Raw genomic sequence first — 25430 nt, forward strand, 5'->3', positions numbered from 1 at the left:
CCCTTGATCATGCGGCCTCTACCATTGGTTACTTTCCAAACTCCGTCAGTACCCTCCCAACCTACGTTGGCGGTACCCAGGCTGAAAGTCCAGGTGCAGATGAGCTATTAGCTTCCCACCAATTACCATATCCATCCATCATCACCTCAGTGGCCCACTGTCAATTAGGTCTTTGAACTGGGCCTTGAACATGTTCTTTGCTCCGGGGAATTCAAGGTAGTGAAGAGACGCTCAGCCCTCGTGCGTAGGTGTGACAATCATGCTCATCCAACTTCTTCTCCCCACGTCACTAAAGACCACGAAATTGAGCTTGCAGTGTATTAAAATGCTATTTTCCAATAGACCTCTGACTTCTTCTTGTTTTTGTCCATGTCTTCTGAACAGGAGCTTTGTTCTTTCACACGATTTTTATCCAATGTCAGCTCACACCCGTCTGATATAGCCTTGGCTTCTTGGCTCATCCAACCTCGCCTTTCTGAGTTTCACCCTTGTTAATTCACTTGTTTTCTAACTGCGCCACACTTGGAAACTGGGAAACGCGTCCTTCCCTCTTTTGCTCAGCACTTCTATTGTACATAATGGAAACATCCATCTTTTACTGTTTTACTGACTCCAATATATATATGTGTGCTAATGTTGGCGCATCCCGCAATCTATTCCCTATTAAGCTAGCCTTTAAGAATACTTCATCTGCTTGCGTTTCTTTGCATGCGTATACGTGTGAAAACGCTTGATCTCTTCATTATGTCTGCAGCATAGGTTTCTTCATCTTGATCCCAAAATGCCAATTATCTCGATACTTTCTTGATGCCTTATAGAATTATTTACATTCTCTAGTCTCTGCATCTCTTCCCTTACACGTCAACTTTGCTCTGTATGACGTCACCATTCATCTTCGTCATTCAACCGTCCTGTTTCTTCAGGAATTTCATTCAACTGACCATCATATGGTCTCGTATGCAAGTATGGTTTCCTCAATGGGAACCTTGCCTCCCAGATTCTCCTAGGTATCAGTATTTTCACTGGTACTGCAGGTGTCCCACACTCTGGCATCCAACATGCAGGTGCTGTGGGCGAGATGGTTTTGGTGAGGGTACTTAGCTCCTTCTCTACACTCCCCCCTCCGGGCGATTCATCAACCACTCTCCCCTCAGTCTTGATGGACCCATATCTTTATGACTCCCTTCAGGCATCCAGCTGATTTCACATGCTCATGTTTATTCCAATTCATGACCATGCACTGTCCACTTGGACTACAGTAGATCAATCTTCCCACATACTTCTTATGTTTCTTTGGCTACAGAAACTTTGTTCCCTCAGGTTCATGGATACTGGCCATAACAAAGTCTCTGATCTCTTCATCTGTTCGATCTCTGGCCTTCCATCCTGATTCAACATTGATCATGATCTTCATCCCTATGGCTTTCTTTGATGTCTTCTTACATTGTGTGATTATTATCTTCTTCACACAGAATCCTAGCAATACTAATAAGATCAAGGCACCAAGGAACTTGAACATGTCTGCCATCCATTGGGGAACCCAAGAAAAAAGGGCTCCAAACCAACTGTCATCAGCAATATCTTCCCCTTCGTCTATCATCTGGACGTGTAGCTTCATCTGCATCTTTATGGCCTCATTCAAAGTGACATTCTCGTCATCATGAGAAGGTATGAATGTGCAACATGATTCTCCAATTTTTGCACAAACACCTCCACCCATAGCTGTGCTCATGTCCAAGACATATCTGTTCTGAAGAGTCATCAATCTTATGGCTCTCAGCTCCTCCTTAATAGCATTGAATCCCTTTATGGTAGTGTTGATTGTCTGCAGTAATTCCCCTCTGGTTATCTGTAACCATTTAGTATTTGCTCCAACTTGGATACTCGACATGAAAATTATCGGGAACACTGATGAAGTCTGGCTGAACAGTCTGTGTTCATATGGGATAGAGTCAAAAGCTTCTATTGAGTTGGCAGAGAAATAGTTCTCCCTCTTTATTCAATGAACCAGTTTCAAAGATCTCTTCTTCCTCACATGAGCATCTGCTTTTGGAAAACTGTCAATGTCCAGGTCACTTTTAGGAATCACCAATGCAGGAACAGGAACATGAACATTCACCAGTGAGCATATTCATCCCCAGTCATTGGGCAAACTGATATATGCTTTTGTTCCACAAGCCCAATGATGATCGATAATTACTGCTGTTCTAAGATTCATTCCTGTTAAATCAAAGATTCGACCACAGTTCTCATTCTTTCCAATGTTTCTTGTACCATTATTTCTAAAGCACAACTTTGAACTTTCCAGAAGCACTATCTGCAAGGGTCCTCCTCTGTCTTCGACCAATGTCAATAGTTGAGCAAGTCTTAGCCACAATGGTTTACATCCATTCTGCACTATGTCAATGGTTGGTTGGTAACGACCAACGACCACCCAGGCTCTGCAGATTACCACTCCTTCTTCCCATCCATCTGGTGATAGCACTGATCCCCAAATCTGCATCTGGCCTCTGTTCTTCCATCTACACATTTCTTCTGCAGATTTTCCTGAAACCTCAAGTTTCCTGTTCGCTTCTCATCTGATTTCTGCTCCTTTCACTTCAGATTTTCCATATCTGATAACAAGGTTCTTCGTTTGTGCCTTATTTCTTGTCTTTGTATCTTTTATATAGTCATCTTCACCTGGATCTGTCTTTTCAGTTGCCCATTTGAGATAGGCATCTCGACCTATGAACTGTCCTCTTGTTCTGCAAAGTGCTATATGCGAAAGACAATGTGCTGTCTGGACGTCTATTTCAACAGCTATGAAGATTTTGGACTTCCCCATGCTTTACAGCAGGAGTGCACATACAAAGCATTCCTCCTTTAAAGTTCTTCTTCCCACGTCTTTCATATGCTGGTACCATAGATTATTCCCCAAATGTGCTGTACTATCCAGGTAGTCATTTAGCTCATGGAGATTCTCCCTAGTATTTCTCTTAGGCCTCATTTTTCTCTTATGAGCCCCTGTAATCATGTCATGAAGTATGGCAGCATGTGTTCTTTTTACTGGACCAATCATAGAAACATTCATCAGTGGACTTGGTGTATTCACGTGTGCTACCTGTGTAGGAGAAAGTTCTAGAAGCCTTTGTCTACTTCAATGCCATTTCCTAGCAGCAGCATGTGAAGGCCATAGAGAGTCTCCTATAATCTCCATATGTGACCTCTCTTCAACAGGCAACTCAGGGTGATCTAGTACAGGGATAATAACCTTATGCTTCGGCTGCCTAGTAGTTGCCACGTTTGTACCCTTCTCGTGCACAGGAGGATGCACAGGAATCGCTGCTTCGTGTGTCTCTTCAAAAATTGCAGTACATATTGTGAGTGAAAGCAACACCACTATGAATATATTGCAGGCATAGATAACACACATGTATGAAAACTTGCACCATGACCTTTTATGCACAACGTGGATGTCTCTCGTGGTCTCCCATGATGAAGTTGCTACTGGTGCTGCCCATACTTTATTTAAGGAAGGAAAAAAGTAACTTTAATGGGGCAACAACATGCAATACTTGTTAATATCTTAATTTTCTCAATAAGTTCTACAAGCAGCTGGCTGATCTCCGGACGATTAACAGGGTTCCTGATGTATAGAAAAGAATCATCCTTTCTCCAGACGAAATGTGGATACCTCTCCAGCAAGAAGTAGAATACTACAGCAAGTAGGGTCTGAATCTCTTCCTCTAAAAGTCTCATTCAGGATGTCCTCAGTCTGCTTTAGCTGACTAGATTAGTTCAATGACATACACCAAGTCCCAATCGATACCACAAATCTGTCTTAGACCAGATGACATGGAGATTTTTCTTTCAGCAAAAGGGTACTTGTTGGGCAAACTGTTTTTCTTTTCTTCTTCACCAAATCTCATTCAGCCCTCAAGGTTCTCTGGCAGTATTAATTCACTTGGTATATAATGTCTCTCAGTATTCAGTTAAGTTCTGCATTATTTATCAGACATAAGTTTGTCTCCCTATGAGATGTGGACATTCTTAAATAAAATAATAAAAAAACGAGGCTAAGCAGTCTATGTGCATTATCCAGTGACAGGGGCATCTGTGTTCTCCCCACTGTACTCAGGAAGCTGGATAATTTGTTCAGTTATAAATATAAGCAATCTTCTCACAACTGGGCCATTCTTAGGATCTTGCAGGAAAATATAAATGCTGGTAGTTCTCCCCATCAGCGTCGGATATGAGCACAATACAAACTCGAGAAAGCAAGAATGATCTGTGAAACGCTGTCATTGGGCATCACCATAGGCACCTCCAAAGAGAAAGTCAGTAAGAAAGGAATCAGGATACTGCTCTCTTTTCCAATTGTCGAACAAGAATTCCAAATCTGGCATACTCTTCTGTTTACTCAAGGCTTTAAGTGTGCCTCAGTCCAATGTCAACAAGCTTTTGTGGCTCAGGCACCAATATCTTCCCTTAACTTTCTTATTTTTAATAACTAAAAGAGTGTCTCGAAATAAGCCATAGTTCAATGAACTCTTTGCCTTTACTTGACTGCTTCTGCGTCCTTCTTCCTCACCATGGACCTATACTACACGTGCTGTGGTTCTTCCCCGATGCTTGCTTGCTTCCGATGCTGGCTTCCGATGGGTGTGGGTTTGCTGTGGGTTGTTCAACCTGGATCTTTACATTGTAGCAAGTAATGTCCAAGCACGTCTGCCTTACACCGTGACTGCAGACGGTATACTGTCTTTCACTATAAAGGGGCTACTAGAGCGATCGTGCCACCTTTTCAACAACGTTTGTGAGTCTATGATCGGATTTCACTGAAAAGGTTTGGAAACATGAAACTCTGCATCTCTAGTTGTTGTAACATCTCCTTCTGTGTTCTGCGCTGCCCCACACCCTTGTCGCTTGAGTTGAGCTGAAATGACAGAGCTACTTGAAGCAATACACATAAAAAGACACACATGGCTCCTTTACTGACAATTCTATTGTTTTCTGGGCATCACTCCTAATCCTATATAGAGGTGTGAGAAATATCCTCATTTGCCTCCTTGTCACTCTTGTGTGAAACAAGATAGTTTTCGTAAATCTATCCAATTTCTTTTACAGCATATAATGCCGGTGATAGGCAATGCAACCATCCTTTTTTCAGGGTCTTTTTAATTTCTCTATTCTCTTCCTTACGCAAGCTATTCAGTCTTCTTAGAGGCTTTATTCGCCGGCTGGTGACCTTGTCCATGAAAACTTGTGCCTTTTCTAAGCAACAATCTTATTTATCCACAGACTTTTTCTTTGACACAAAATAAGGTTAAAATATTACTCTTATTAACTCCCATATTCTCCATCTAAGAAACACTTTTTGTGCTATGATTCTTAGCTATGATGACTTCATTCACCTCAAGAAATACATATCCTTATTAATCATATAGCCGAATCTATATGCAACTGCTAAAGGAATCATTAAATCCTGGTCTAATTCCTTCTTTGTGCCTAACATGTGCCCAATAATAATCTTTTTACTCACAAAACATTTTACTATACAAAATGCAACGTATTCTACTATATGCAAAAACCAAACCAATCCTTTACACTTGCTGCGGTGAGTTTTGTTTCCTAATGACGTGCACAGGGTAGTGTAGATTATTCCAACGCCACCCTTAATAAGGCTACAGGCATCACTAGTTTAGCAGTACTGTCTTGTCGCCACAATGCTTAAGAGGGTTTTAAAGAACACCCTCTCTGCATCCACAAGTCTTTCTTATCTTGAGGCGCTTCTCCTTAATTCCTTATTCATTAAAATTTAAACATTTATCACAATTATTCAACATACTCAACATCATCATACTTCCATCCACTTCTAAACATTTCAACTAACAGACCTACTTCAATACATACAACACATTCCCTTTCTTCTCTGCTTTCTAATTTTCATAAAACTGAAAATGTACCCATTTAATATAAACTGCGCACGTTACAACTGCAATGGCTATTGGGAGTTGTAGTGCTCTAAGAAGTCTGTCCAATAAGAAGAAATGCACTGGAGAGCCGCCCTCTTAGAGGCGGCCCTTCCCTTTTTTCCAACGTGCAAACCCTACATGCACCGTTGACGTCACAAAAGTGGAGTCACTGTACAGCATTACTTCCTGGTCTGCATACTTCTCGAGCGTGACAATCAGCGCCACTAATTCTGCAGCCCGTGCCAAAAAAGTGAGACAGTAGTCATACACTGGACACTACTTCAAAATCTCTGTTGGCTGTGTGCTTTACCCCAGTGGATCCCCTATCCTTGCCCACTCATCAATTCTAAACGACTCTTCAAATAAAAGGACGTTCCTCGGCTATCAATGCATTTCCCTTCCCCTTTGGGATAAAGTTCCCAACTCAATCATATGAGTGTTCACCCTCTGCCGGTGATTTCAATACAAACATGGCAGAGTTCATTACTCTACACTCAATCATTTTAATCACTACACTCAACATAATCACCCATAAACAAAGCCTTCTAAGATGTCAAAGTGCCTTTAGGCTCTTCCTTCATGGCGAATAATACATATTCAATAACTAACATCATAAAATATCCCATTACTATACTAACAGCCCTCCTAACGGCGACGGCAGTAATTGTCAAAAAATTGTTCATACTGAACATGACCCCATACTTCTGGATCTAAAATCCTTTCAAGAATATACAAAAACAATATACATCCTTTATAATAAACCTTTTCAATTCTACCAATACTCCTCATATAGACATCCTTATTAAACATATCTTAATACATTCATTCTCATTTAATCAATACATTCTTAATAAAACATTCTGTGCCTTTATCTAATAAAAAAAAATCATTATACTTAATTTTGTAATTTAATTTTACCCCAATATGTTTTAAATACAACAAAAGATAACCCAGACATATCTCTCATCTATACTTAGGCATGTTAAATCTGTGTTTATGCTCTTTCATGTCTTCTTAAGTGACTTAATGTGTCTGAAAGTTTTACTGCACTCTCGGCGCTTGCCTGTGATACTTTCTGATTCTGGACAAACTCACCTTCACTTTACTGCTAATATGCAGGCGTGTTTTTCAATCCCTCCTCTCAAAAGCTGGTTATCCTGAATGAATCCTTAACCTTTTCATATTTCAAAGGAAGTGTTCTGTCATACCCCATATCCTACATGCAGAAGTTTTTTGTTTTCATTTACCTTATTTTCATTTCTCGGATACTCCATGAGTTTCCCTACTCATTCTGGAAGTTCCTACCTCGAGGGTCTCCTTTCTTAAAGAAAGAACTGTAAAAATCCCAAAAGCTCACATTTGTCACCTATCGTTTGCCTGCTCATGGCAGGGACAATGGTCCCACATTGCTTTTCATCTGGCAATGGCCTTATCCTGCTCACATATAATGGCGAGTCCCCCCTGTGACCGCAGGACTGCTATTTTAAGGCCTATTTAGCTGCATCACTAAGTTTGACGCCTGAAATATTGGGAGGTCTAAATCCGACCGCCTTACTTTCTTACTCCTTGAAGCATTCTACAAGGCTACATATATTACCTATCACCTCATACATATGCTCTCTCTCTCCTTCTGCCATATTCTATTCTCATCATGTGTAACCCTTTGTTTCATCAACTCTTAGTCAGAGTCAGTCTATTAAAAAGACAGCTCCTTACATTTTACAATGTGTGAGGCTTTCTTCATGCCATATAACAGTGTATTATTGAATCAATCATCTTTACCCTTCCCCTTCGGGACTTCCTCATCTCTTGTGTACTGATAGCCTTTGTCAATCTCATCATCAATGCTTTACGAGTCTGCCTCATCATCCAAATTTTTCCTGACAGATTTGCTTATCAACTCATGTATCAGGAAGAGCTCTTCTAAGCCTTCCATTGTCACTGCTGGGTTTAGGATTCTTAGGATCCTTTGCTTCCTTTTCCATACAATCAATGCTGTGTGCTGTCATGTACTCAATGCTCTTACCATTGAGTCTGTGCAAACTCTGACCACCCATTCATTCATTCTGTATATCTGCTAACCCATCAGTCTCATATCTAAAGATATTCTCAGCTATTGCTCCTTTGTCGTCGCTTCTCTCCTTGTCTCTTAGGGCCTTAGAGATCACATCTTTCTCCCAGTATGTTTCTTCCTGCCCTCATCGCTGCTTTGCGCAGACGACTCATTATGCCGGTCTACTATATCCTAGTACTACCTTGAGCTCCCTTAATGGGTACAAGCCCATCCTTCTTTTCATTATCGTCATCTGTTTTAGGCGCGGCGGGTGGAGCGGAAGGCTCCTCACCCCCTCTGTGCATATATTAACTATTTGATCGCTCAGAGGCGACTCATCTTTTACCTCTTAATCTATATTTTAAAAAGCGCTAGCTCGCTAGTCGCTTCTCCAACTTTTTTCTTAAATATGCATTATGCAAATATGTCATCATATACTGCTAAACTGCCTTCAATGGTGATCCCTCTTGCGGTTATGACATGCATTTTTCGTCTGTGGTTCCTCTACCTTATTCCTCAGTGTACTGTCTATGCTTAGATGTATTTACAGCAATGTATGAGCAGAGTAATATCCTCCATATTTGACACGTTACTTTTTGATTGTCCATACTCACCGTTTACTCTTTGCAAAATTCAGCCTTACTTATTCAATGGAAAACAACATAATATGAGCGTGCACCATCGTAGCAGGCTCTAAACCCTCTATTTGTCAATTTTTTTAATTTAATCTGCTAAAAAACATCATCAATACAAATTAATGTTTTAAATACACGCTTAGTTCCTCGAACTCTTGCGTTCTCCTCTTTATTTTCATCAACTTCATCTACTATTTCATCATCAATACACTATCACATAAAACAAACAAACAAACCGACATACTCAGCCGGCCACATGCATTTTGTCTTCTCTCATAAGACTCATTTTTACCTCTGAAAAATACTCCATATGGAGTGTGAACAGACCTCATTAGGTTCGTCTTTAACCAAACCCGTTTCCTACGGCTTCCTCTATGGGATTTTAGGTGCTGTTCCTTCTGTTACGCTCTTTAGAGTCCAGGCACTGGGCATACTCTTTACCGTGGCTCCTCCTCACGATACTTCTTAAATTGCTTGGCCTCCCCTCAAGTCAATTTCTACACATTTTTAATGCTCATCGTTCCTCAAGCTACATCATCCCTACCTCCCTCTGTTATATATTTTCACCTTATCGTTCTCTTTAACCACTACCCATTCACTCTTTTGCGACCTTGCTCAATTTTTACTCATCATTCGTGTTTTTTTTTTCAGCTTCCGATTCTCGGGATTGCGTGGCTCTTCAGTAGCCTCTTCCTACCTTCCATTCGTTCAGCTTCTTCCTGTAGACGCCAGGAGGGGTTTTCGTAGAAACCGGGAAACCCGTCTTACACTAGCTTACTTTACTCTAAAACCGCTATCTACAGGGAGCTTCAGGTCCGTTCAGCGGAATGGCAGAGGTCGGGTGATATTGACGGGACCCCAAAGCTTACTTTTCTCGATGGGTTGGGCTAACCATCCAATCTCTGCTACCATGTGAAATAAGGTTACTTCCCAGCCCTTTAAGATGGAGAGTTTACTCAAACATCAATTATAGAAACAACTCAGATAGTTGGCAAAATATACTGTTTTAATATCAATTATCTAAAACAGGGAGTACAACGGATATCAACAGACATCCCTCATCATGATCTCTCTCGAAACGTCTCACAGCATTTCATAAAAAATTACATTCTTATAGTAAAAAACCGTCATAGGTGACATTTAACCTGCATATTGCTAATGTCATCCTACGTGGCAAACTACAAAAACCTAATGGTGAGTGCGATGGGTTCTACAAGGATTATCTAGGTATACGATCCATACTCATTTAGGGCAGTGGTAGAAAATGGTTTGTTTCTTATCATCAGGTGGGGAAACTAAGCCCTTCCATTAAAATATGTCATTATGAACGTCACTAAATATACGCTGTCTATTGGCTACACAACTATAGGACCCTTGATCATGCGGTCCTCTACCATTGGTTACTTTCCAACCTATGTCAGTACCCTGCCAACCTACGTTGGCGGTACGCAGGCTAAAAGTCCAGGTGCAGATGAGCTCGTCTTAACGATAGCTTCCCACCAATTAGCATATCCATCCATCATCACCTCAGTGGCCCACTGTCAATTAGGTCTTTGAACTCGGCCTTGAACATGTTCTTTGCTCCAGGGAATTCAGGGGAGTGAAGGCACGCTCTGAGGTGTGAACATAATGCTCTTCCAACTTCTTCTCCCCACGTGACTAAAGACCACAAAATTAAGCTTTCAGTGTATTAAAATGCTATTTTCCAATAGACCTCTGACGTCTTCTTGTTTTTGTCCATGCCTACTGAACAGGAGCTTTGTTCTTTCACACGATTTGTAGTCAACGTCAGCTCACACCAGTCTGATGTGGCCTTGGCTTCTTGGCTCATCCAACCTCGCCTTTCTGAATTTCACCCTTGTTAATTCACTTGTTTTCTAACTGCGCCACACTTGGAAACTGGGAAAAGCGGCCTTCCTTGTTCTGCTCAGCACTGCTATCGTACATAATGGAAACATCCATCTTTTACTGATTCGAATATATGTATATATATATGTTCATGTTGGCGCATGCTGCAATCTATTCACTATTTAGCTAGCCTTTAAGAATACTTCATCTGCTTGAGTTTCTTTGCATGCGTATACATGTGAAATAGCTTGATCTCTTCATTATGTCTGCAGGATTTGTTTCTTCATCTTGATCCCAAGATGTCCTTTATCTCGATACTTTCTTGATGCCTTATCTACATTCTCTAATCTCTGCATCTGTTCCCTTATACATCAACTTTGCTCTGTATGACGTCGCCATTCATCTTCGTCATTCAACCGTCCTGTTTCTTCCGGAATTTCATTCAGATGACCATCATATTGTCTTGTATGCAAGTATGGTTTCCTCAATGGGAACCTTGCCTCCCAGATCTCCTAGGTATCGGTATTTTCACTGGTACTGCACGTGTCCCACACTCTGGCATCCAACATACAGGCACTGTGGGCGAGCTGGTTGAGGTGGTGGTACTTAGCTCCTTCTCTACATCACTAAAATTGGTGCTTTGGGATTCAAGAGACATAATTTTCTCATAACTGGTATTACTGCCGAAGAAGTAGTCTAGGGTAAAGGATTTATTCCCCATGCCCCAGGTACTTTGTCCTGGACAGTCCCCAGACGTTCTACCGTTATATATCAACAAGTCCCACTCCTTTAGAAAGTCAATCCATTGCTTCCCCTTATTGTTCCTGCGCTGCTTTGTCATCATGTTAACCAGCTTGGCAAACTTGTAGGTGGGGCACATGTCATGGTCTCTACAACCTGTGTTTGGGTGCCTGCCTAATAGGATAAAGTCATGGCCAGCAGTTAAGAGCCAGGTGGTACAGGTAAATTCAATGATATCATAGATCTTTTCCTGATTGATTATATCAGGCGGCGCATAAACATTAATCAAAAGCATAGCGATCGGCTCCACTACCCCATTCACCACCACCTCAATAGCCAAAACATTACAAGTGCAGGTAATCAGTCTCACATTTTTCAGGGTGGGACATTTTGCTTTATCCCAACAATTAGCTAACCAAAAGGACATCCACGGGGGCCCTTAGCAGCCAATTGCTGGAACAAAGTGAAACCCTCAATGTGGATTTTCGTGGTGAGCCAGGTTTCTTGTAAAAACAACTCATGGAGAAGAGGTAGGGAACCATTCAAATACAAAAAAAGACTATGCCCTCTAGTTTTCCTGACTTGCTAATCTTGGAATTCATTTTACCCCGACCAGCTGTCTCAATAAAAAATGTCTTAAACCATTCCCAGCCCAAGGTGTCTTCAGACACTGTCTCTTTCGTTAATGCAACCACCATTGGAATGGGAACGGCAGTCTGAATAGGCAGTACCAGTGGTGTAAGACACACATGAGATGGCTGAACAGTGACACGTGCAAATCGAGGCGCTGACTAGGAGCTGTCATTGACATTTTGTTGGTCATTCAATAATTGCAGGCACTGGCTTTTTCTCCATTTTTGGAATGTGCGTCGCTGAGCTTTGTCCTTAGTTTCAACTATAAACGGGATTTGAGCAGTTTCCCGTTACATTATCACACGTGCGTAATGGAACAGCAGTGAATTGTGAGTATTTCACCCAGACACTGGAAGTAATATTTGGAGCACACTTCGGCGTGGGATTGATACTAAGACCTTATTGTAACATACCGTCTCTTGCTCGCCACTGTTTAAGAACAGTATGAATACTTGGCATTTGCTTTATTCCAAGAAAGACCCTGTTGTTGGAATACTTGGCATTCACTTTATTTCAAGGTCTTTCAGATACAGCAATATTAATGATGCAGCTGTGTGGCATGCAAATAGTGTTTGTGTGTTGAATCACGTATAGCACACAGAGAATTAATAATTAGAACATGCCCTGAGGAGGACCCCTGAGGAGGACCCGACAGCCGATCGAAACACGTGTTCATGATTGTCTTTGGTATGAGACACTCATATGATAATTGGGTATCTTCCATGATTGCTTTGGTGTAATCCATCAGATAATTTTGCATCTTTGTTTTGGGCAACAAGTTACTTGTATGAAAATTGTGCCTTTTCTAGGAGCACTTTGATATTATATATCAATATAAAAATTTGAGGAAGCTACTGTCTAGTATGTGAAAAATCTATTGTATAGGAACATTGTGGTGTTCTTGGTATATTGTGCCAATACAAGAGCGGGGTATTAATTTTGAGTCAGAGTGGGACATCGTGGAACAAAGTGCCTAATGGTGATTCGTATTATTTGTTTAAAATCTCCACTCTGTACAATACATGTTGACACTGTTCTTCACCAAAGCCTTTCCGTTTCCACAAAATTTGTTCACAAATTTATGTGAGTGGTTTTTCAGCAAGGGTTGAGAAATCCTTTTATCAAGTACACATGAGATGGGAATTCAACAAAATATCCTGCGTTCTGAATCGACCTTTGATGGAAACGTATGAGAGATGCGACCTCTGCAGTGGAGCAATGTACTCGCACCAAATTTCCACTGTTGAGGTCCACTGGCTCAACAAAGCTGAAATCTGAAGCTGATAAGACACGCAGAGCTGATATTTTCTTACAAACATTCAGCAAGTCAAATCTTGTTTTTCAGAGAATGCCAACGGCCCGCAACCGAATGTTTTTGGGTCTATATCAGAGAGAATGTGATCGGGGGCATTAACATATCAGATTGCACAAGGGGAAACAGGGGTATGGTTAGCGGTGCCAGCATAGAATTAGGCCCCCCAACCGCCTCCTGGTCAGCTGGCAGAGACAGCCTACCCTGTGTGCCGAGGTTGCAGTAGGCAAAACGTTTACCATGACGTTCTGTACTGCCTGGATACCATCACCTAGTAACCAGCTAGTCAAAGTGGCGATAGAATTCTGTAGGGTCTTACACCATCAAGGTGTTGTGTTCTTGTTCCTTTGTCGAATTAAATGGCTTAGGGGCGATTGAAGTAGAGTTAAGGGGGTCAGATGACTTTATTTTGAACATCGAGGGTAGTTTCCGATTCAGAGCTAGCTTTCGCAGTCTTGCACATTTAGCCAAATATCTTTCCCTTCTTGTCTTGTACATAGTAAGGTCGGAGTTGTTGTCTTCCTGAGACTTCATGTCTGTTGGTGCAAGAATTGCATCATGTATAAGACTTGCATTGACAGAGACAACTGTCGCCGCAGGGATGGAGCTGTTAATGCATTGGCAGTTAGTCCCCCCACCTTGCAGTCGATGGTCAAGTGAGGCAATCATTTTGCCCTGCTTCTGAACCTCGTCCAATATGACTCCGCAGAGTTTAAGCAATATCTTAACAGCAAAATGAACTATTCCCTCTGTAGTTTTATTGCTGTTAATTGGATCGGCTGTGCCACTGTTACAGGTTCTATTCAGGCATTCGTCTGTTACTCTGGCTGACCCCAGAGTAGAATTTGGGAAAAAGATTGGGTGAAGTTGACAACCGCTGGGAAATTTCCTGAAAGGCCTGCGGACTGGGGTGCACAGAAGCAGTTGTAACATTGTTACTTAAGGACAGGTGCTCAGAGCGCTGAGAGATGTCATGAGGATGCAGAGGACTCGGTTGCACAGAAACAGTTATGGCTTCGTTGCTTGGAGCCCGAGACTGAAGGCCTCCGGCAAGCAGCGATGTGGTGATGCTCACCGTAGCAGTGCCTTGGAGGGCATAAGATAGCGCTAGTAATCAACTGTTGTCCATATCACCGAACTCTGAATTTAAGTCATTCAAAGAAACTGTTGGATTACCAACAACCTCCTTCTTTTTAGCAGTTTTGGCAATAGCTCGTTCAGGCTGATAATAGTCAGTGATTTTGACTGGCGTTTACTTGTTTGTTAGAATTTCGGCAGCCGCAGAGCGGGTCGGTGCTCTAGCGGTGTCTATACAATTTGTAGCCATGTCATTCGGCCTCATATTGACCCCGGCGGTAGCCGTGCTGATAAAAACGGCACGGCTGCCGCCAGAGTCATTTTGTCCTGGTGCCCTGCAGTGGGGACTTACTGGGGCATTACAGCCCTGGCAGACTCGGAAGCACAGATACAGTTATGGCTTTGTTGCTTGGAGCCTGAAGCTGAAGGCCTACGCCAAGCAGCGCTGTCGTGAAGCTCGTCGTAGCAGCGCCTTGGAGGGAGTAATATAGCACTAGTAATTCATTGTTGACAATATCACCGAAATCTGAATTTGAATCCTTGAAAGAACCATTGGATTACCAACAACCTGCTTCTTTTGAAGAGTTTTGACAATAGCTCGTTCAGGCTGATAATCGTCTGTGACTTTGACTGGAGCAGTAGCGTTTACTTGTTTGTTAGCATTTCCGGCAGCCGCAGAGCGGGTCGGTGCTCTAGCGGTGTCTATACAATTCGCAGCCATGTCATTGGGCCTCATTATGAACCTGGCGGTAGCCATGTGGATAAAAACGCAAGGGCTGCCACTGGAGTAATTTTTTCCCGGTGCCCAGCAATGGGGACTTACCGGGGCATTACAGCCCCGGCGGTCCCGGTAATTCCCCATTGCCGGGCGCCGGGAAAAATTACTCTCCATTCCCATTCGAGTCCTATTGGAATGGGGAGGATGGTTGCACCTGCATCCGTCAAGGTCTGCGAGTGGGTGCCATTCCATCTGCCAGGTCAGACCTGGCGGGCTGAAAGGCACCCGCTTGCAGAACTCGGAGCATGCCGGTCTGATAACAGCTGTGCTGGTAGTTTACCAGTACCATTGTTACTGTAGCGGCACACTTATAATGAGTGCCCATTGTGTGATATAGGTGCCTTTCCATAGTGCTTACCTTTCGAAGGTTGTAAGCCTGAGGTTTATTGATTACTTTTCCTAGCATTGTTCGTCTGAAACTCGGCTGGGTGCAGCTGGGATGGGGGCAGGAGGAGGGCTTTGGGTGCCGATGTATTTAGTGGATAGAAAACAGTATGGTCGTGACAGCAACAATGCACAAACGTTTGATATTGCTATCAGAAACAGTGAATATGTTACCTTGATTCAGTTTGTGCCGGAAACTCGTAGTCCGTACTCCCGAACACCACAACACACTCTGCCCCGCACATTGCGCTGGCCTTTGGGTTTTAAGGCTTCTGTATGGTAAAGGGCCAGCGTCAGTAGGTCATTGAAGGAAAAGTCCAATCAAAGAAAATGGCAGCGCATCTCACCAGCAGACACCAGAACACACTCTGCGCCACACTCCGTGCCTAATAAGTACAACGTGAGCTGTACGTGCACAGAGAGCCACATTTGGAGCGGGGGAGGGCAGAGGGCTCCAGTGCGTATGGGCATCTCTAGAAATCCGTATTGGGGGGGCACACAAACAGGTTACACCACGCTGTTTACATTCTATTTTTTTTTTAAAACATGACATTATGCAATTTGAGTTACTGTCATCAGATACAAAAATGCCAGCAAGGAAGATTTGAAAAGCATTTGGCCCTACATGATTTTTTAAGGTTTGTTTTTCCTTGAACACATACTTTTTGTTCACTCTACGTTTGTGCTATAGCAATGAAATAAAGAAATTGGCATTTTCTGTCAACCCGACCTGCATCCTGCACCAGTGGTGTAGCACAAAATGTAGGGGTACCCCTGCGAGCCATGCTGAGCCCTCACATCCCCTTCGGCAGCAAATCACAGGCCGCGCCACACTCTGGGCCGGCCTAGACTACACGCTTACGCAATACACACAACCATGCTGCTGCAGGGGCATGCTGCACACTGCACTAGGAGAAAGATATGAATGTGTGTTCTAATACATTATACAGCACACTTTCTGAGAAAAACTGGCTAAAAAGCCAGAACTTATGCAATTGTTTTGTAGGATACCACCAATATGTGCAAGTCACCAACAGTGCACAGGAACATTAATGATTTAATTAATATAATGCTTTGCTGTTCAAAATGCCACTCCACGAGTTAAAAAAAAAAAAAAAAAAGAAATGCCACGCCACAATGAAAACATGTCCAGCTGGCTGAACAATGTAGACCAGTCTAGACACGTAATAAACATATTACAGCAAAACATGCCTTGCCACATTAAGACATACGTAGGCGGGCAGCACCCAAATGCCAAGCTAGTCAGGTAATTACACTTCACAGGACTGCTTCATCAGAGATGCCAAGCTAAAAAAAAGTGAAGCCAAAGTAAGAAATGATTAGACTGGCTGACCCAAAATGCCTGTCAAGCTACTAATAACACATGTTGTGCCTGCTTAGCCTGGACAGACATGACCATTATGATTTAGTGCACAACCCCCGCCCCACCCTATCCCCTCTCCCTCCCACCACCCACCCCAAGCCCAACCTCCAAAATCAGCTCCTCATCTCAGAATTACCTCCACGTCCCTCTTCCTCATCCCAGTGCTTACGTATGAGGCACCTTGCCTCATAGGAAAGTACGGGGACAAAGAAAAGTGGGTCCAGGACTAATGAATGTTACAGAGGAAAGCCAGGCATTACCTCTATGTCCCTCTACCTCGTCCTGGTACTTGTGTATGAGGCACAAGAGTAGGGATAAGAGTAATGAAGATTACCAAGAAGTAATACATCTGGAAAAATAATCCAGGGAGCAGAGGTTGCAATAAATATTCTGGCAAAGTATAAAAGGAGCCCACCTTTTAAACCCAACAAATTATTATCAAATCTTCCAAGGAAAACTAACTCCAAACAGGAGAGGAGACCTGTGCCTTAATGACACTTTTATGTGGTCTTGTGAGAAAGCATCTGTATTGGAAACATGGCAACCTCGGGGTGAAATCTAAGTAGCCGAACACTTGAGCAAGCAAACATTTTTTAATGCTGGCCACAAAAACACACAACAGCGGTTGCTTCCGCCCTCTGAAAAAGGTGGGCAGATGCTGTCCACACACATATATCCTCAACTTGTACCCTGAAAATCAGCACAGGGCCAGAACCAAAGAAAATAGCCCCTCCAGTCTCTCCAGATACATCCTTGGCAAATATTCATGACTGACTTGCCCCCTCTTCCTTTCAACTTTCACCCTGCATTTGTCTATCAACAATACTCTGTTTTATTAAGATAACTTTAAAAGTACACAAGCCATAGTAAAGTACTCTTCTTGAATGCAAGACTGCAAATACCAGAATACAATTCAGCAGAAGGCAAAAAATGGCCTGTGGATTTTGACAATGTACTTACAAGACTCATAACAAAAGGTAATGTGCTTCATCACGAGTTGGGCGGTAGCCCTTAAATGTGGCGGTAGTGCTATTACTGCCGCATTTAAGGGTCCGCCCAATCTCGAGTTGGGCGGGAAGTTTGGAGTTTTACCTCCAGCTTTTTGCTGGAGGTAAAAATCCAGCTTTCAGCCCGTTGTTGGTAGTTTTTGGCACTATTACTGCGGCGCTATTACCGGCGGTGGTGATAGCACCCCCAACTTCATAAACCCAATAGACCCACTGGGGAATGGGAACTTACCGCTGCACTGCTACTCGTGATCCGGTGCTAATAGCGCCAAGGCTTTGGTAGAGCTCAAAGTGTCAACACGTTACCTGTTTGTGCTTCAATGTTTCACAAAGGGAAAATGTTACATTTATACCTAAAATAAATGCTTTTTGGTGTAAAGAATAACATGTACAAATAAGGCAGATAGCAAAGAACCTCATCATATGAATGGCCTGCCACCTTACTGGTTTCTAGAGCAGGCTAGGAGAGTTTTGATGGCAACGTTAACCCCCAGTGAAACCCCACTGCCAAATGCCTAGCACAGTCCTTAAGAGCAGACATATAGAACACCCCACCATTGCCTGCGAATAGCCACCAGTGTTGCTCTGCGCAGGGTTTTGCAGTAGCTGAGAGGAAGCACGACTGGAAACAGCCGTATGAAGAGTCCGAGCCCCGCCTCCTTCTGTTATTTGCTCATCTCCAGCAAGGCCTGCCTACCTGCTGCAGAGAAAGGACCCTCAGACTTAAAAAAAGAAATCGTTTCTTTTTGACGTCACCCTGCTTCATAAACAAATTATTTCTGCATGGATATCATTTCTTTATGAAGCAGAGTGACTTCAAAAAGAAACGATTTCTTTTTGTAGCCATAGTGCCCCCTATTCCATAGTACCCCTACTTCCATCTCATGGGGTTGTGCGGGGAGACCTCAGACTTATTTCTGCACAGAAATGATTTATTTATTTATTACTTGTGTATAATCATTTTAGATTTTTACAATTTCTGGTTTTTTTATGAAACAGAGTGCCTTAAAAAAACATTTCTTTTTGAAGTCCAAGAGCCAGGGGGCCCCCTCCCAGGAAATGTGGCAGCAGGGCCCCACACATCACGGTTACTGCGGGAGCCCCCGCTACACCAGTGTCCTGCACTGAACTCCAGCCACACTTGCTGTTAGACTCCAACACAACATGAGAAAATACAGCAGCATCCCTTTATCCTTTCGCTGCTTAAATTACCCTGTCAGTGCTTTAAAGCATCTTTAATGCAGAAAAAAATAACCATTCGCACCCTGGATGGGGGCTCTGGCCAATCAGGATACTCGGAACGCAGGGTGTATTGTCTGGTACAAACCCGAGTCCTGAGCAATCTGGGTGCTGCTAGCCAGCGCCCCCTCCCCTGCCTATTAGCACCCATATAGTACCCTACAGGAGGGCTAAAGTTGTGTCTTTTTTTTAATGATACTTACCTTTGCTGCGTGGTGCCGGGCCACACAGTGTTTTTCCTAAGTCCATTTTCAATGTTGATGATGTCTTAGTGATCAACAGTGAAAATGGACTTAGTAACCGGGCGCCGGGCTTCAAAGCAAAGGCATGTTTTTTTAAAAGACACACCATTAGCACCCGTGCAGGAAACTAAATGGCTGCTAATGTCAATATGCCCCTCGGCGGTGGGCCGACCCTGTCGGTAATGGCACCGCCGCATTCGTTAGGGGGCCCTTGCTTTGCTCAGGCCCTTTACTTGACGGCCGATTGTTAACGACAGTGTTGTCCCAAATCCTCGGGGTATGTTACCCCAATAACAATGTGTCCTATCAAATCCTTCTCCACTAATACAAGCTTAACAATTAATAAAATGTTTGACATAGTGCTTCATGCTTGATTGCTCCCAGTTATGTGCACTACAATATGTGTTATTATTACCCAATTTAACAGTAATCAATTAATCAACTTCATTAGGATGAAGGGCTGGCTTGGCCCTGTCAGGATTCAGACTTGTGACTGAACACATATAACAGAGGTGAACGCTTAACTTGCTGAGCTTTCTAAGAGGCAAAACATGGAAATGTGTGTGGGTGACAGCAAACCACGCTGCCTACTTTGTTCACATTTAATTTGGCTGCAATTTTGAATTCCATTTCCAGTCTCCTAAAATGTGAGAGCCTTCCTCCTGCAATTGTTGTGCATGGATAAGACTTAATTATATTTTGTGCTGAGAAGCTTCTTCCGCACGTCCTCCTGGTAATACACATGACATTTTACAAAAGCAGCACTGTCTGAAACAAGCATTGGCAATGCCAAAATTGTGGGCTTTTGTACAGGCATGGGAAAGGCACTTGCCAGGCATTGACGTAGTGGTATTAACTGGCCATTGATGGTATCACGTGCAAAGTTGAGCTAATTCCTGCACATCTAATAGCAGTGCCTGGCAAATCCCTAATACGTGTATTCAAAATAAAACTGTTGGTGTTCCCAGTGCTTGTTTTTAACAGGGCTTCAGTGAAGGACATGCATAGTGCTTCTCAATCGAGTGGCTTAAGAAAGACATTTTTATTATACCAGTAGTGCATTTGCAACTGCAATTAAGTCATTAACTCTCAGAAGACTGCTTTGAGAAAACACGGGCAGGCACTTCAAGTGCACAGTTTGATGGTAAGACTTGATTAAAGCAAGCTCAAAGAGATGCTAGGAGGAGGTGTTTTGGGTGGGGAGGGGCAGGAACTGGGTGGGAATGGCCATAGGGATTATCATGGCAATGGGCAGTCAATGGGTGGGCAAATAACCAAACATCTGCAGGCTGTGTGTCCCTCCTCATATGCCATTCCTCCCTAGCTGTACTGTAATGCAGTAGTTTCAGTTTATAGGTGTTGCAAGCAACACCTAATAGCCCAAACTGAAAAGGAGCCACATACATTTGAAGAAAGTTGGCATTTTGTGAACTTTATCTTAACAACACGAGATGCTTGTTTATTCTTGTAACAACACAAGATGCTTGTGGTCATTCATTTATCAAATTATGAAGACTGCAGAAGTAATAGTCACTGGTCTGACATAGCTAGACTGGTCTACACTGGTGCAGCCAACTGAGTTCTATTTTCTCAACGTGACATGGCATTTTTTACCAGTCTCAAGGTATTAGGTGGTTAGACTTGCTGTCATTGATTCAGCCAGTCTAGTTATATTTTCTTACTTTGACATGCCATGTTTTAATGGTATCAAGGTTAAAGCCAGCATGATGAATGTTATTAAGCAATTAGAGAGGCCTAAATTAGTGCAGCCAGCCTAGGTATATTTTCATACCCTGTCAAAGCAGCTAACAAGTGTAAAGCCAGCATGATCAGTGTTATTACATGGCTAGATTTACCTACACCCTGTCTAATTATATTTTGGTACCGTTGCATGGCAGCTTTTGCTGGACATCAATAGTACAGCAAGCATGATAGGTGTTATTATGTGGCTAGACTGGCCTATATTGGTGCAGCCAGTCACAACATGATTTCTTACTGTGGCATGTCATCTTTTACTGGGTATCAAGGGTAAAACCAACATAACAAGTGTTCTCACATGGCCATACTGGCCAACATTGCTGCAGCCATTCTGGACATATGTTCTTACTATGGCATGGCATGTTCTTCTGTAAAAGGCAAAATGAGCATGTTCTTATATGGTAATGGCATTTAATGGTGCAGCCTGCGTGGACATGCATGGGCACAGCCAGCATGAACATGTTTTATACTGACATTTATATTGGGGCAGAGGCATCATGATACTGAGCTAGAAAATGTTTCTGTGCGCTGTTAGTGACTTGTACCTATTCTTTTTTTTTCATGTGTTACCATCTAAAACTAATTACAAACATTCTACCCAATGTTTCAAAGAAAGTGTTCTGTAAAATGCAGCATTTGAATCCAATACTTTTAAAAATGGCCCAGAACCTTGTTTGGTTTGGCAGAGGTTCCTCGCTATGCTCAGTAGCTCCCACTTATTTGTAGGAAACATTTATACCCGCCCAAATAAAAAATTCACTAGCCGCGACTGGAATGTAACAATGTAGATAAGGGGCATGCCTCTGCAGCAGAAAAGCAGCACTGGAAATTGCACATGACTTCCCTCGCATAGTGTGGCAGTTGTATACAAAGAGGGCAACTGCAGGCCATACGTGACAGCCCACGAGAAAGGAAAAGGAACATAGCCATCACCCCGAGCAAAATAAGCTTGCCACGAGCAAGGTGGAAACAAAGTGGTAACTGTGCATTATGTTCCTCAAGGCTGGGGCCTGCCTGCAGTTATGATAAAGGTGCTTCCAGCTCTCGTTCCTGCTGCATTCAAGAATATGTGTGGAAGATGCAGCAACAGATGAGGCCGTGTGAGTTTTTGACACCACGGGTGCTAAGCTTTTAGGGGTCTATCTCTGGCCACGGTTATGTGTCTGTGCATGTTTGGTGTGGCAAGGCCAGTACCCTGGACTTGTGTAGAAAGGGGGGGTTGCGTGGCCACAAATCAGTCCAGAGCCAGTCATGGACTTGGGGAGGAGGGCAGCTATAGGGGACCCACTCTTCATTCCATCCCGCTATGCCAGCTTGTACCTGAGCAGATTTCCTTTGTAGCACACCATAATTTCCACCAGAAATGCTCGCCAGAGTTTTTCTGTTCTCTTCAACGGACCATCTGTCCCACGTGACACTATCTCCACAGTGACAGTAGTATCTCCTTGGTAGGCCCACCTCCCGTTTCTCCTGCCATTGCGGGACACGACACTACTCTTTCCGTCTGCCCGACATGCGCATTCATTTTCTTACACACGCGTCAGGACACTTCTCTCCTGGTGCACATGCGCACCTCTCCTTCCCTTTGCGAGACACGCGCACTCGGTTAATACGCTTGTACCTTAATAGCACATGCGCAGTCACTACCTCAGTGACACAGCTCTCCCGACGGCGACCGGAGTAGCTGCCTCTTTTCCGACCCGCTCGAAGCATTGATTTGGTAAGTTCTCTCGCTTCAGCCTGATTAATTAACTCGCACCTCACAAGTTCCTCTTGCCACGTCGAGCACATTGAGTTAAGCCTTAAATAACCCGAGCTCTCTCAAATTAATCCATGCCCCACAAAACTTTAGAGTCTCTGTCAGATCAGTGTACATTTTGTTCAGTCCCCTAAATGACTCGTAATTGTTGCACTTAAGCCCGCATCGTGGTTTTGCCATGATTCATCTCCACCTGGCCGTTTTGTTTCATCCACCCACGGCTCTCCGACTTCAATGTTGTTGGTAACATTTATCAGTATCTTTAGCACTTCACTTCGGCATCAGCATTAAATAATGCTGTTTTCTTGCCATCACGGCCCTCAGTCGCCGTCTCTAAACACTTTTAATATATTTCTGATTTATTTAGCATTTGGCCTCTGACGCTTGCAGACTGCCACTCCAGACAAACTAGCGACTGGAATACTTTCTTCTACGACCAGGCGCAAAATTTGCTCGCTCATGGTAGGTCACCATTTTTGCAGTTTTTAAATTTTCCTTGACACCATTTCCAGAACTAACACAGTCCCCTATGACTCTTAGGTGGACATCCACGTCTCAACATCGACCCGACTTTAATCACCTGTCCTGATGACCGTTCGGTAACATCTCAGCAGCGCTGTCCCAACCTATACAGCCACTGCCTCCAGCAATTAAATACCGGACCAGAAACACATAAATCGGGTGTCGACGATACTAGACAATGTCAAATGTATTGCCACTTCTAACAATACATATGCAAAATAATGTTAAACCATGTAAAATGTATTGCAACTACAAACAATACACAAATATTGTTGATCACTATGCTTACTAATCCACAAATATTGCCGATTACTATGTGTCTAGTAATGCTTTCTCTCTTTTTCCAGCGCCGAGGCGCAGTGTGTTGAATTGCTTTTGTTCTCTGTTAATGTAAAATAAACAAAACCCTTTTCCTTTGTGATTCTCCACACTCCTGGGTCTTGTTCTCTGTCCCTTTTTGGAGTTAGTATTTACCTAGCTCTACTGCAAAAACTAGGTGACCCTATGTTACGCCTTTAGTCTGGGTAGCTTTTGACTCAACCCCCTCCTCTCTATATTATTTACCCTCCTGAGTCAAGCCCCCGCACAAAAAAGAGGGTCCGCCCTATTATTATTACTTAGAAAAAAATGGCCTTTGCTTCCAACGGCCTCACCTTTCTTCCACAATGGTGGCACCGGCCCACAGGCATCTCTTCCTTGAAGGTATGCCTCTCATGTGCAGTACCACTATTATGGATTAAAGACATTTCTTTCCGAACTCTGAAGCTCTCGCACAAGAGCGAGTTCGTCAGGCTTTAGAATAAAGCCTTGTCCTGTAGCGGCCGGAGCTGCCAGGGGAGATTAGTGAGCCCCGGCAAGGCCATGCCTCAGAATGAGATTTCTAAACCTCCAGGGGCTTGGCCCTGGCAAGCCCTGGGCAACTTAAAGCACTGGCCAGGATTACAGGGAGCCCCAGGATTGCACAAAATTAACACAGGCAAAGCAGGCCATCCTTTGGCATGAATTTACCTTAGAGGAGGCAAGCATTGAGCCTCCTAAAAGTAGCTTGAACATTTGTCTTTGCAGTCTGCCATTGTCATACTGCGGGTGCCCTGCGTGGAGAAAGGGGCTGGGGCTTGACATACTTTTTATGCCCTTTGTGCTCTGTAACACCTCCTGGGTGGGAATAGCACAACAGGATTGGATAGGAAGAGTTGGCCAATTACAGGGAGATGTTAATGTTAATGTTAATGTTAAAGGTATTTGTACTGCGCACCATCACCAATGGAATTGGTCCCCAGGCGCTCAGGCAGATCTGTAAACGAGAAGGTGGGTTGGCTTAGTAAGGTGAAGATGGATAGGATAGTAAAAGAAGTGATGTCCTGTTGGCAGCTTCAGTTTGGTTGACACTGTGCACTGAGCTTTGACTAGTAGGAATAACCAGTCTCAAAACGATTTTTAATAGGGGCCATCTCCTGTGGTGCTGTGCCTCTCCAGAGCTGCCGAACCCCAATACAAGAAGACCTCCGAACCTATTGAAGTGCATCATCGGGGAAAGGCAGAATCCATCCAAGTCTTTGATGAGCTCCAGGTGAAGCCCCAGAGATACAATCCGACTGTCCAAGTCCCTGCACCAGAGAGATCGGTCCAGCGCTGCCAAATCGAGGAGGATCCAGCCACAGACATTTCTTCAAACCAAAGGTGATTTGGGGAAAAAGGAATTGCTTACCTTAATCTGAAAAGTCACTCCAGAGCATTGGAGTGCACGTAGTGGTGTCCAGGGCAACCCCCTCCTACCTCTGACACAAGCTGCTGCGTGTGTCCTTTTAGCAAGTCCTTTAACAGGGTCTCCGATGTTAGTTGAATCCCCTGCCATCTTAGAGACTAGAAAATATCCACAGGAGTTTTCGTTTTTCTGCTGCTTGTCAAGACTTTGAGCCTTTACCTATGGTTGCGTTTTGGACTTTCAAAGCCTTGCTGTGAGAAGAAACTGTCTCTAAAACCTCAAGCCTTGCTAGTGTTACACTAACCAACTATTTTCCATCCTAAACGTCACTATCTTATGTGCGTTTGCAGAGTAAATGTACTTACCGTATTTCTTCTATGTTTTGCGACCGCGTTA

Source organism: Ambystoma mexicanum, chromosome 3p, assembly GCF_040938575.1.
Source record: "Ambystoma mexicanum isolate Mex_15411 chromosome 3p, UKY_AmexF1_1, whole genome shotgun sequence".
NCBI classification, from domain to species: Eukaryota; Metazoa; Chordata; class Amphibia; order Caudata; family Ambystomatidae; genus Ambystoma; species Ambystoma mexicanum.